This window comes from Schistocerca gregaria, chromosome 10 (genome assembly GCF_023897955.1).
Source record: "Schistocerca gregaria isolate iqSchGreg1 chromosome 10, iqSchGreg1.2, whole genome shotgun sequence".
Taxonomy (NCBI): Eukaryota; Metazoa; Arthropoda; class Insecta; order Orthoptera; family Acrididae; genus Schistocerca; species Schistocerca gregaria.
Window position 1 is genome coordinate 38,827,779 of NC_064929.1, and position 12,145 is coordinate 38,839,923.

The 12,145-nt window shown below is 48.8% G+C and overlaps 7 non-coding genes across 7 annotated transcripts; all 7 read left to right on the forward strand.

Annotated features, from left to right (window-relative positions):
• Positions 1-273: 273 nt before the first annotated feature.
• Trnaa-cgc (transfer RNA alanine (anticodon CGC)) lies at positions 274-346 on the forward strand. Its single transcript has one exon. It is a non-coding gene; the product is annotated as a tRNA-Ala (tRNA).
• Positions 347-1,864: 1,518 nt separating this feature from the next.
• Positions 1,865-1,937, forward strand: Trnaa-cgc (transfer RNA alanine (anticodon CGC)). Its single transcript has one exon. It is a non-coding gene; the product is annotated as a tRNA-Ala (tRNA).
• Positions 1,938-3,454: 1,517 nt separating this feature from the next.
• On the forward strand, positions 3,455-3,527 carry Trnaa-cgc (transfer RNA alanine (anticodon CGC)). Its single transcript has one exon. It is a non-coding gene; the product is annotated as a tRNA-Ala (tRNA).
• A 1,518-nt stretch (positions 3,528-5,045) lies between these two features.
• Trnaa-cgc (transfer RNA alanine (anticodon CGC)) lies at positions 5,046-5,118 on the forward strand. The gene has a single exon. It is a non-coding gene; the product is annotated as a tRNA-Ala (tRNA).
• A 1,507-nt stretch (positions 5,119-6,625) lies between these two features.
• On the forward strand, positions 6,626-6,698 carry Trnaa-cgc (transfer RNA alanine (anticodon CGC)). Its single transcript has one exon. It is a non-coding gene; the product is annotated as a tRNA-Ala (tRNA).
• Positions 6,699-8,185: 1,487 nt separating this feature from the next.
• On the forward strand, positions 8,186-8,258 carry Trnaa-cgc (transfer RNA alanine (anticodon CGC)). Its single transcript has one exon. It is a non-coding gene; the product is annotated as a tRNA-Ala (tRNA).
• A 1,487-nt stretch (positions 8,259-9,745) lies between these two features.
• Positions 9,746-9,818, forward strand: Trnaa-cgc (transfer RNA alanine (anticodon CGC)). Its single transcript has one exon. It is a non-coding gene; the product is annotated as a tRNA-Ala (tRNA).
• Positions 9,819-12,145: the final 2,327 nt, after the last annotated feature.

Below are 12,145 nucleotides of genomic sequence, written 5' to 3' on the forward strand. Positions count from 1 at the left end.
CTCGAGATGTGTTTGTTACCTCAGGTGCTGTATGATTGTCGACAAGGAGTGAAAACGGAGCAATTTGTGACGGCTCTTTCAATTTAAGACGTTAAAAACAGACGGAATTTGCATTTGTAATACCAGAGCATCGAAACTACTTGGAACTTTTGTGTATATGAACGTGTCCGCGCCTTTGTACTCTGCTCCCTTCACCGCTACAAACCAACCAACCATCGTGTCCGTGCGCATCAGAGTCGCAAAAAATGGGGAATAGCGCAGTTTGGTCGTGCCTGGGGCGTAGCTCAGTTGGTAGAGCGTTCGCTTCGCATGTGAAAGGTGCAGGGTTCAAGCCGCGGCGCCTCAATTTTTTGTGGTCAGTGCATTGTAAGTGTTGGTCGCGGCGAATCTAAAGGCACGCAAGATGTTGCAAAGCCAGCGTCACAGACTGATATGATGTATACTGACGTAAGGAGAGCAAGATGTAAGTGTGGGGACCGGGTGTTATCGAGGTGTCATCGAGTGCAGATCTGTCTTAGGTATCACGGCTTAATCTCATTGAAGTCTAGAGGGTGGACAACACGTTCGTCTTACTCAGTGCGGTGTCCGAACTCTATTTTCAACGTTATACGTGCCACTTTCATTGTGGCCAACTACGATTCGATACAGAATGCACGAAACCTGAAGTACACCCTAATGGATACATAGAGAGTAGTGTTTGTCTGCTGAATAATGGGAGTGCAAGGGTCTGTGTCGTCTATATGGCTGTATGTAGCACCATTAGTCTTCGTGGGGGGCGGGCGTAGCTCAGATGGTAGAGCGCTCGCTTAGTATGCGAGAGGTACTGGGATCAATACCCAATGCCTCCAGAATTTTTAACACACCTACATGCGCACCTTGCCATGCAAGTGGAATAATTCTCAGCCTGCAGATGTGTCTAGGAAGATACAAGCGAATGATTAGCATCCAAAATTGGCAAGCGTGCTGTTATTAGTGCGCGGGAAGCACCCTCCTCCCACGCCACCACTTTATTTAGAAACAGTACAAGTGTTCCCGTAAGATTCTCAAGCCTATGTCGGAAAGATCTGCCTTGCGCCGAGTTCACGTAAATCCCACTGCACATTCCTATTCTTTGCGTGCAGTCGGCTGCTACTGGTGTTGCTAGTTGTGACTGCTGATAACAGATGCCGTAGCAATCAATTCATGGAGTGAGTTGTATGTTTTGCGATAGTCTGTCTCTGACAATCAAGCACAGGTGACATAGGTGCGAACACAGGAAACTAGCAGACCCTCGCTGCCTGCAGACACCGAGCAGCCACACTAGGAGGGCGGCCTAAGCCGTAGGCGAAATGTGCTCATTCGCTTTGGCGCGACGTCGAACTATAAATAATGCTGTCACTAACGTGAGCGTTGCGTGAGCGTCGTGGAAAGTCGGAAAAGTCGGCTGCGTGGGTGAGTGCCAAGTTTGGGGAGCGTTTTGTAGTATGCGCAGTGCAATGGAGACGCGGAAACTTGTTGTTGCCCAGTGTTTTGCAGTTGGACGACAAGATTAGTACACAGTAGTAAAGAGCGAGGCACTGAGTTGGCATGAATAATGGAGTGCACAATGGGGCTCGAGATGTGTTTGTTACCTCAGGTGCTGTATGATTGTCGACAAGGAGTGAAAACGGAGCAATTTGTGACGGCTCTTTCAATTTAAGACGTTAAAAACAGACGGAATTTGCATTTGTAATACCAGAGCATCGAAACTACTTGGAACTTTTGTGTATATGAACGTGTCCGCGCCTTTGTACTCTGCTCCCTTCACCGCTACAAACCAACCAACCATCGTGTCCGTGCGCATCAGAGTCGCAAAGAATGGGGAATAGCGCAGTTTGGTCGTGCCTGGGGCGTAGCTCAGTTGGTAGAGCGTTCGCTTCGCATGTGAAAGGTGCAGGGTTCAAGCCGCGGCGCCTCAATTTTTTGTGGTCAGTGCATTGTAAGTGTTGGTCGCGGCGAACCTAAAGGCACGCAAGATGTTGCAAAGCCAGCGTCACAGACTGATATGATGTATACTGACGTAAGGAGAGCAAGATGTAAGTGTGGGGACCGGCTGTTATCGAGGTGTCATCGAGTGCAGATCTGTCTTAGGTATCACGGCTTAACCTCATTGAAGTCTAGAGGGTGGACAACACGTTCGTCTTACTCAGAGCGGTGTCCGAACTCTATTTTCAACGTTATACGTGCCACTTACATTGTGGCCAACTACGATTCGATACAGAATGCACGAAACCTGAAGTACACCCTAATGGATACATAGAGAGTAGTGTTTGTCTGCTGAATAATGGGAGTGCAAGGGTCTGTGTCGTCTATATGGCTGTATGTAGCACCATTAGTCTTCGTGGGGGGCGGGCGTAGCTCAGATGGTAGAGCGCTCGCTTAGTATGCGAGAGGTACTGGGATCAATACCCAGTGCTCCAGAACTTTCAACACACCTACATGCGCACCTTGCCATGCAAGTGGAATAATTCTCAGCCTGCAGATGTGTCTAGGAAGATACAAGCGAATGATTAGCATCCACAATTGGCAAGCGTGCTGTTATTAGTGCTCGGGGAGCACCCTCCTCCCACGCCTACACTTTATTTAGAAACAGTACAAGTGTTCCCGTAAGATTCTCAAGCCTATGTCGGAAAGATCTGCCTTGCGCCGAGTTCACGTAAATCCCACTGCACATTCCTATTCTTTGCGTGCAGTCGGCTGCTACTGGTGTTGCTAGTTGTGACTGCTGATAACAGATGCCGTAGCAATCAATTCATGGAGTGAGTTGTATGTTTTGCGATAGTCTGTCTCTGACAAGCAAGCACAGGTGACATAGGTGCGAACACAGGAAGCTAGCAGACCCTCGCTGCCTGCAGACACCGAGCAGCCACACTAGGAGAGCGGCCTAAGCCGTAGGCGAAATGTGCTCATTCGCTTTGGCGCGACGTCGAACTATAAATAATGCTGTCACTAACGTGAGCGTTGCGTGAGCGTCGTGGAAAGTCGGAAAAGTCGGCTGCGTGGGTGAGTGCCAAGTTTGGGGAGCGTTTTGTAGTATGCGCAGTGCAATGGAGACGCGGAAACTTGTTGTTGCCCAGTGTTTTGCAGTTGGACGACAAGATTAGTACACAGTAGTAAAGAGCGAGGCACTGAGTTGGCATGAATAATGGAGTGCACAATGGGGCTCGAGATGTGTTTGTTACCTCAGGTGCTGTATGATTGTCGACAAGGAGTGAAAACGGAGCAATTTGTGACGGCTCTTTCAATTTAAGACGTTAAAAACAGACGGAATTTGCATTTGTAATACCAGAGCATCGAAACTACTTGGAACTTTTGTGTATATGAACGTGTCCGCGCCGTTGTACTCTGCTCCCTTCACCGCTACAAACCAACCAACCATCGTGTCCGTGCGCATCAGAGTCGCAAAGAATGGGGAATAGCGCAGTTTGGTCGTGCCTGGGGCGTAGCTCAGTTGGTAGAGCGTTCGCTTCGCATGTGAAAGGTGCAGGGTTCAAGCCGCGGCGCCTCAATTTTTTGTGGTCAGTGCATTGTAAGTGTTGTTCGCGGCGAACCTAAAGGCACGCAAGATGTTGCAAAGCCAGCGTCACAGACTGATATGATGTATACTGACGTAAGGAGAGCAAGATGTAAGTGTGGGGACCGGCTGTTATCGAGGTGTCATCGAGTGCAGATCTGTCTTAGGTATCACGGCTTAATCTCATTGAAGTCTAGAGGGTGGACAACACGTTCGTCTTACTCAGAGCGGTGTCCGAACTCTATTTTCAACGTTATACGTGCCACTTTCATTGTGGCCAACTACGATTCGATACAGAATGCACGAAACCTGAAGTACACCCTAATGGATACATAGAGAGTAGTGTTTGTCTGCTGAATAATGGGAGTGCAAGGGTCTGTGTCGTCTATATGGCTGTATGTAGCACCATTAGTCTTCGTGGGGGGCGGGCGTAGCTCAGATGGTAGAGCGCTCGCTTAGTATGCGAGAGGTACTGGGATCAATACCCAATGCCTCCAGAATTTTTAACACACTTACATGCGCACCTTGCCATGCAAGTGGAATAATTCTCAGCCTGCAGATGTGTCTAGGAAGATACAATCGAATGATTAGCATCCACAATTGGCAAGCGTACTGTTATTAGTGCGCGGGAAGCACCCTTCTCCCACGCCACCACTTTATTTAGAAACAGTACAAGTGTTCCCGTAAGATTCTCAAGCCTATGTCGGAAAGATCTGCCTTGCGCCGAGTTCACGTAAATCCCACTGCACATTCCTATTCTTTGCGTGCAGTCGGCTGCTACTGGTGTTGCTAGTTGTGACTGTTGATAACAGATGCCGTAGCAATCAATTCATGGAGTGAGTTGTATGTTTTGCGATAGTCTGTCTCTGACAATCAAGCACAGGTGACATAGGTGCGAACACAGGAAGCTAGCAGACCCTCGCTGCCTGCAGACACCGAGCAGCCACACTAGGAGGGCGGCCCAAGCCGTAGGCGAAATGTGCTCATTCACTTTGGCGCGACGTCGAACTATAAATAATGCTGTCACTAACGTTAGCGTTGCGTGAGCGTCGTGGAAAGTCGGAAAAGTCGGCTGCGTGGGTGAGTGCCAAGTTTGGGGAGCGTTTTGTAGTATGCGCAGTGCAATGGAGACGCGGAAACTTGTTGTTGCCCAGTGTTTTGCAGTTGGACGACAAGATTAGTACACAGTAGTAAAGAGCGAGGCACTGAGTTGGCATGAATAATGGAGTGCACAATGGGGCTCGAGATGTGTTTGTTACCTCAGGTGCTGTATGATTGTCGACAAGGAGTGAAAACGGAGCAATTTGTGACGGCTCTTTCAATTTAAGACGTTAAAAACAGACGGAATTTGCATTTGTAATACCAGAGCATCGAAACTACTTGGAACTTTTGTGTATATGAACGTGTCCGCGCCTTTGTACTCTGCTCCCTTCACCGCTACAAACCAACCAACCATCGTGTCCGTGCGCATCAGAGTCGCAAAGAATGGGGAATAGCGCAGTTTGGTCGTGCCTGGGGCGTAGCTCAGTTGGTAGAGCGTTCGCTTCGCATGTGAAAGGTGCAGGGTTCAAGCCGCGGCGCCTCAATTTTTTGTGGTCAGTGCATTGTAAGTGTTGGTCGCGGCGAACCTAAAGGCACGCAAGATGTTGCAAAGCCAGCGTCACAGACTGATATGATGTATACTGACGTAAGGAGAGCAAGATGTAAGTGTGGGGACCGGCTGTTATCGAGGTGTCATCGAGTGCAGATCTGTCTTAGGTATCACGGCTTAACCTCATTGAAGTCTAGAGGGTGGACAACACGTTCGTCTTACTCAGAGCGGTGTCCGAACTCTATTTTCAACGTTATACGTGCCACTTTCATTGTGGCCAACTACGATTCGATACAGAATGCACGAAACCTGAAGTACACCCTAACGGATACATAGAGAGTAGTGTTTGTCTGCTGAATAATGGGAGTGCAAGGGTCTGTGTCGTCTATATGGCTGTATGTAGCACCATTAGTCTTCGTGGGGGGCGGGCGTAGCTCAGATGGTAGAGCGCTCGCTTAGTATGCGAGAGGTACTGGGATCAATACCCAGTGCCTCCAGGACTTTTAACACACCTACATGCGCACCTTGCCATGCAAGTGGAATAATTCTCTGCCTGCAGATGTGTCTAGGAAGATACAAGCGAATGATTAGCATCCACAATTGGCAAGCGTGCTGTTATTAGTGCTCGGGGAGCACCCTCCTCCCACGCCTACACTTTATTTAGAAACAGTACAAGTGTTCCCGTAAGATTCTCAAGCCTATGTCGGAAAGATCTGCATTGCGCCGAGTTCACGTAAATCCCACTGCACATTCCTATTCTTTGCGTGCAGTCGGCTGCTACTGGTGTTGCTAGTTGTGACTGCTGATAACAGATGCCGTAGCAATCAATTCATGGAGTGAGTTGTATGTTTTGCGATAGTCTGTCTCTGACAAGCAAGCACAGGTGACATAGGTGCGAACACAGGAAGCTAGCAGACCCTCGCTGCCTGCAGACACCGAGCAGCCACACTAGGAGAGCGGCCTAAGCCGTCGGCGAAATGTGCTCATTCGCTTTGGCGCGACGTCGAACTATAAATAATGCTGTCACTAGCGTGAGCGTCGTGGAAAGTCGGAAAAGTCGGCTGCGTGGGTGAGTGCCAAGTTTGGGGAGCGTTTTGTAGTATGCGCAGTGCAATGGAGACGCGGAAACTTGTTGTGGCCCAGTGTTTTGCAGTTGGACGACAAGATTAGTACACAGTAGTAAAGAGCGAGGCACTGAGTTGGCATGAATAATGGAGTGCACAATGGGGCTCGAGATGTGTTTGTTACCTCAGGTGCTGTATGATTGTCGACAAGGAGTGAAAACGGAGCAATTTGTGACGGCTCTTTCAATTTAAGACGTTAAAAACAGACGGAATTTGCATTTGTAATACCAGAGCATCGAAACTACTTGGAACTTTTGTGTATATGAACGTGTCCGCGCCTTTGTACTCTGCTCCCTTCACCGCTACAAACCAACCAAGCATCGTGTCCGTGCGCATCAGAGTCGCAAAGAATGGGGAATAGCGCAGTTTGGTCGTGCCTGGGGCGTAGCTCAGTTGGTAGAGCGTTCGCTTCGCATGTGAAAGGTGCAGGGTTCAAGCCGCGGCGCCTCAATTTTTTGTGGTCAGTGCATTGTAAGTGTTGGTCGCGGCGAACCTAAAGGCACGCAAGATGTTGCAAAGCCAGCGTCACAGACTGATATGATGTATACTGACGTAAGGAGAGCAAGATGTAAGTGTGGGGACCGGCTGTTATCGAGGTGTCATCGAGTGCAGATCTGTCTTAGGTATGACGGCTTAACCTCATTGAAGTCTAGAGGGTGGACAACACGTTCGTCTTACTCAGAGCGGTGTCCGAACTCTATTTTCAACGTTATACGTGCCACTTTCATTGTGGCCAACTACGATTCGATACAGAATGCACGAAACCTGAAGTACACCCTAATGGATACATAGAGAGTAGTGTTTGTCTGCTGAATAATGGGAGTGCAAGGGTCTGTGTCGTCTATATGGCTGTATGTATCACCATTAGTCTTCGTGGGGGGCGGGCGTAGCTCAGTATGCGAGAGGTACTGGGATCAATACCCAGTGCCTCCAGAATTTTTAACACACCTACATGCGCACCTTGCCATGCAAGTGGAATAATTCTCAGCCTGCAGATGTGTCTAGGAAGATACAAGCGAATGATTAGCATCCACAATTGTCAAGCGTGCTGTTATTAGTGCTCGGGGAGCACCCTCCTCCCACTTCTACATTTTATTTAGAAACAGTACAAGTGTTCCCGTAAGATTCTCAAGCCTATGTCGGAAAGATCTGCCTTGCGCCGAGTTCACGTAAATCCCACTGCACATTCCTATTCTTTGCGTGCAGTCGGCTGCTACTGGTGTTGCTAGTTGTGACTGCTGATAACAGATGCCGTAGCAATCAATTCATGGAGAGAGTTGTATGTTTTGCGATAGTCTGTCTCTGACAATCAAGCACAGGTGACATAGGTGCGAACACAGGAAGCTAGCAGACCCTCGCTGCCTGCAGACACCGAGCAGCCACTCTAGGAGGGCGGCCTAAGCCGTAGGCGAAATGTGCTCATTCGCTTTCGCGCGACGTCGAACTATAAATAATGCTGTCACTAGCGTGAGCGTCGTGGAAAGTCGGAAAAGTCGGCTGCGTGGGTGAGTGCCAAGTTTGGGGAGCGTTTTGTAGTATGCGCAGTGCAATGGAGACGCGGAAACTTGTTGTGGCCCAGTGTTTTGCAGTTGGACGACAAGAATAGTACACAGTAGTAAAGAGCGAGGCACTGAGTTGGCTTGAATAATGGAGTGCACAATGGGGCTCGAGATGTGTTTGTTACCTCAGGTGCTGTATGATTGTCGACAAGGAGTGAAAACGGAGCAATTTGTGACGGCTCTTTCAATTTAAGACGTTAAAAACAGACGGAATTTCCATTTGTAATACCAGAGCATAGAAACTACTTGGAACTTTTGTGTATATGAACGTGTCCGCGCCTTTGTACTCTGCTCCCTTCACCACTACAAACCAACCAACCATCGTGTCCGTGCGCATCAGAGTCGCAAAGAATGGGGAATAGCGCAGTTTGGTCGTGCCTGGGGCGTAGCTCAGTTGGTAGAGCGTTCGCTTCGCATGTGAAAGGGGCAGGGTTCAAGCCGCGGCGCCTCAATTTGTTGTGGTCAGTGCATTGTAAGTGTTGGTCGCGGCGAACCTAAAGGCACGCAAGTTGTTGCAAAGCCAGCGTCACAGACTTATATGATGTATACTGACATAAGGAGAGCAAGATGTAAGTGTGGGGACCGGCTGTTATCGAGGTGTCATCGAGTGCAGATCTGTCTTAGGTATCACGGCTTAACCTCATTGAAGTCTAGAGGGTGGACAACACGTTCGTCTTACTCACAGCGGTGTCCGAACTCTATTTTCAACGTTATACGTGCCACTTTCATTGTGGCCAACTACGATTCGATACAGAATGCACGAAACCTGAAAGACACCCTAATGGATACATAGAGAGTAGTGTTTGTCTGCTGAATAATGGGAGTGCAAGGGTCTGTGTCGTCTATATGGCTGTATGTAGCACCATTAGTCTTCGTGGGGGGCGGGCGTAGCTCAGTATGCGAGAGGTACTGGGATCAATACCCAGTGCCTCCAGAATTTTTAACACACCTACATGCGCACCTTGCCATGCAAGTGGAATAATTCTCAGCCTGCAGATGTGTCTAGGAAGATACAAGCGAATGATTAGCATCCACAATTGGCAAGCGTGCTGTTATTAGTGCTCGGGGAGCACCCTCCTCCCACTTCTACATTTTATTTAGAAACAGTACAAGTGTTCCCGTAAGATTCTCAAGCCTATGTCGGAAAGATCTGCCTTGCGCCGAGTTCACGTAAATCCCACTGCACATTCCTATTCTTTGCGTGCAGTCGGCTGCTACTGGTGTTGCTAGTTGTGACTGCTGATAACAGATGCCGTAGCAATCAATTCATGGAGAGAGTTGTATGTTTTGCGATAGTCTGTCTCTGACAATCAAGCACAGGTGACATAGGTGCGAACACAGGAAGCTAGCAGACCATCGCTGCCTGCAGACACCGAGCAGCCACTCTAGGAGGGCGGCCTAAGCCGTAGGCGAAATGTGCTCATTCGCTTTGGCGCGACGTCGAACTATAAATAATGCTGTCACTAGCGTGAGCGTCGTGGAAAGTCGGAAAAGTCGGCTGCGTGGGTGAGTGCCAAGTTTGGGGAGCGTTTTGTAGTATGCGCAGTGCAATGGAGACGCGGAAACTTGTGTGGATCAGTGTTTTGTAGTTGGACGACAAGATTGGGTACACAGTAGTAAAGAGCGAGGCACTGAGTTGGCATGAATAATGGAGTGCACAATGGGGCTCGAGATGTGTTTGTTACCTCAGGTGCTGTATGATTGTCGACAAGGAGTGAAAACGGAGCAATTTGTGACGGCTCTTTCAATTTAAGACGTTAAAAACAGACGGAATTTGCATTTGTAATACCAGAGCATCGAAACTACTTGGAACTTTTGTGTATATGAACGTGTCCGCGCCTTTGTACTCTGCTCCCTTCACCGCTACAAACCAACCAACCATCGTGTCCGTGCGCATCAGAGTCGCAAAGAATGGGGAATAGCGCAGTTTGGTAGTGCCTGGGGCGTAGCTCAGTTGGTAGAGCGTTCGCTTCGCATGTGAAAGGTGCAGGGTTCAAGCCGCGGCGCCTCAATTTTTTGTGGTCAGTGCATTGTAAGTGTTGGTCGCGGCGAACCTAAAGGCACGCAAGATGTTGCAAAGCCAGCGTCACAGACTGATATGATGTATACTGACGTAAGGAGAGCAAGATGTAAGTGTGGGGACCGGCTGTTATCGAGGTGTCATCGAGTGCAGATCTGTCTTAGGTATCACGGCTTAACCTCATTGAAGTCTAGAGGGTGGACAACACGTTCGTCTTACTCAGAGCGGTGTCCGAACTCTATTTTCAACGTTATATGTGCCACTTTCATTGTGGCCAACTACGATTCGATACAGAATGCACGAAACCTGAAGTACACCCTAATGGATACATAGAGAGTAGTGTTTGTCTGCTGAATAATGGGAGTGCAAGGGTCTGTGTCGTCTATATGGCTGTATGTATCACCATTAGTCTTCGTGGGGGGCGGGCGTAGCTCAGTATGCGAGTGGTACTGGGATCAATACCCAGTGCCTCCAGAATTTTTAACACACCTACATGCGCACCTTGCCATGCAAGTGGAATAATTCTCAGCCTGCAGATGTGTCTAGGAAGATACAAGCGAATGATTAGCATCCACAATTGGCAAGCGTGCTGTTATTAGTGCTCGGGGAGCACCCTCCTCCCACTTCTACATTTTATTTAGAAACAGTACAAGTGTTCCCGTAAGATTCTCAACCCTATGTCGGAAACATCTGCCTTGCGCCGAGTTCACGTAAATCCCACTGCACATTCCTATTCTTTGCGTGCAGTCGGCTGCTACTGGTGTTGCTAGTTGTGACTGCTGATAACAGATGCTGTAGCAATCAATTCATGGAGTGAGTTGTATGTTTTGCGATAGTCTGTCTCTGACAAGCAAGCACAGGTGACATAGGTGCGAACACAGGAAGCTAGCAGACCCTCGCTGCCTGCAGACACCGAGCAGCCACTCTAGGAGGGCGGCCTAAGCCGTAGGCGAAATGTGCTCATTCGCTTTGGCGCGACGTCGAACTATAAATAATGCTGTCACTAGCGTGAGCGTCGTGGAAAGTCGGAAAAGTCGGCTGCGTGGGTGAGTGCCAAGTTTGGGGAGCGTTTTGTAGTATGCGCAGTGCAATGGAGACGCGGAAACTTGTGTGGATCAGTGTTTTGCAGTTGGACGACAAGATTAGTACACAGTAGTAAAGAGCGAGGCACTGAGTTGGCATGAATAATGGAGTGCACAATGGGGCTCGAGATGTGTTTGTTACCTCAGGTGCTGTATGATTGTCGACAAGGAGTGAAAACGGAGCAATTTGTGACGGCTCTTTCAATTTAAGACGTTAAAAACAGACGGAATTTTCATTTGTAATACCAGAGCATCGAAACTACTTGGAACTTTTGTGTATATGAACGTGTCCGCGCCTTTGTACTCTGCTCCCTTCACCGCTACAAACCAACCAACCATCGTGTCCGTGCGCATCAGAGTCGCAAAGAATGGGGAATAGCGCAGTTTGGTAGTGCCTGGGGCGTAGCTCAGTTGGTAGAGCGTTCGCTTCGCATGTGAAAGGTGCGGGGTTCAAGCCGCGGCGCCTCAATTTTTTGTGGTCAGTGCATTGTAAGTGTTGGTCGCGGCGAACCTAAAGGCACGCAAGATGTTGCGAAGCCAGCGTCACAGACTGATATGATGTATACTGACGTAAGGAGAGCAAGATGTAAGTGTGGGGACCGGCTGTTATCGAGGTGTCATCGAGTGCAGATCTGTCTTAGGTATGACGGCTTAACCTCATTGAAGTCTAGAGGGTGGACAACACGTTCGTCTTACTCAGAGCGGTGTCCGAACTCTATTTTCAACGTTATACGTGCCACTTTCATTGTGGCCAACTACGATTCGATACAGAATGCACGAAACCTGAAGTACACCCTAATGGATACATAGAGAGTAGTGTTTGTCTGCTGAATAATGGGAGTGCAAGGGTCTGTGTCGTCTATATGGCTGTATGTAGCACCATTAGTCTTCGTGGGGGGCGGGCGAAGCTCAGATGGTAGAGCGCTCGCTTAGTATGCGAGAGGTACTGGTATCAATACCCAGTGCCTCCAGAATTTTTAACACACCTACATGCGCACCTTGCCATGCAAGTGGAATAATTCTCAGCCTGCAGATGTGTCTAGGAAGATACAAGCGAATGATTATCATCCACAATTGGCAAGCGTGCTGTTATTAGTGCGCGGGAAGCACCCTCCTAACACGCCTACACTTTATTTAGAAACAGTACAAGTGTTCCCGTAAGATTCTCAAGCCTATGTCGGAAAGATCTGCCTTGCGCCGAGTTCACGTAAATCCCACTGCACATTCCTATTCTTTG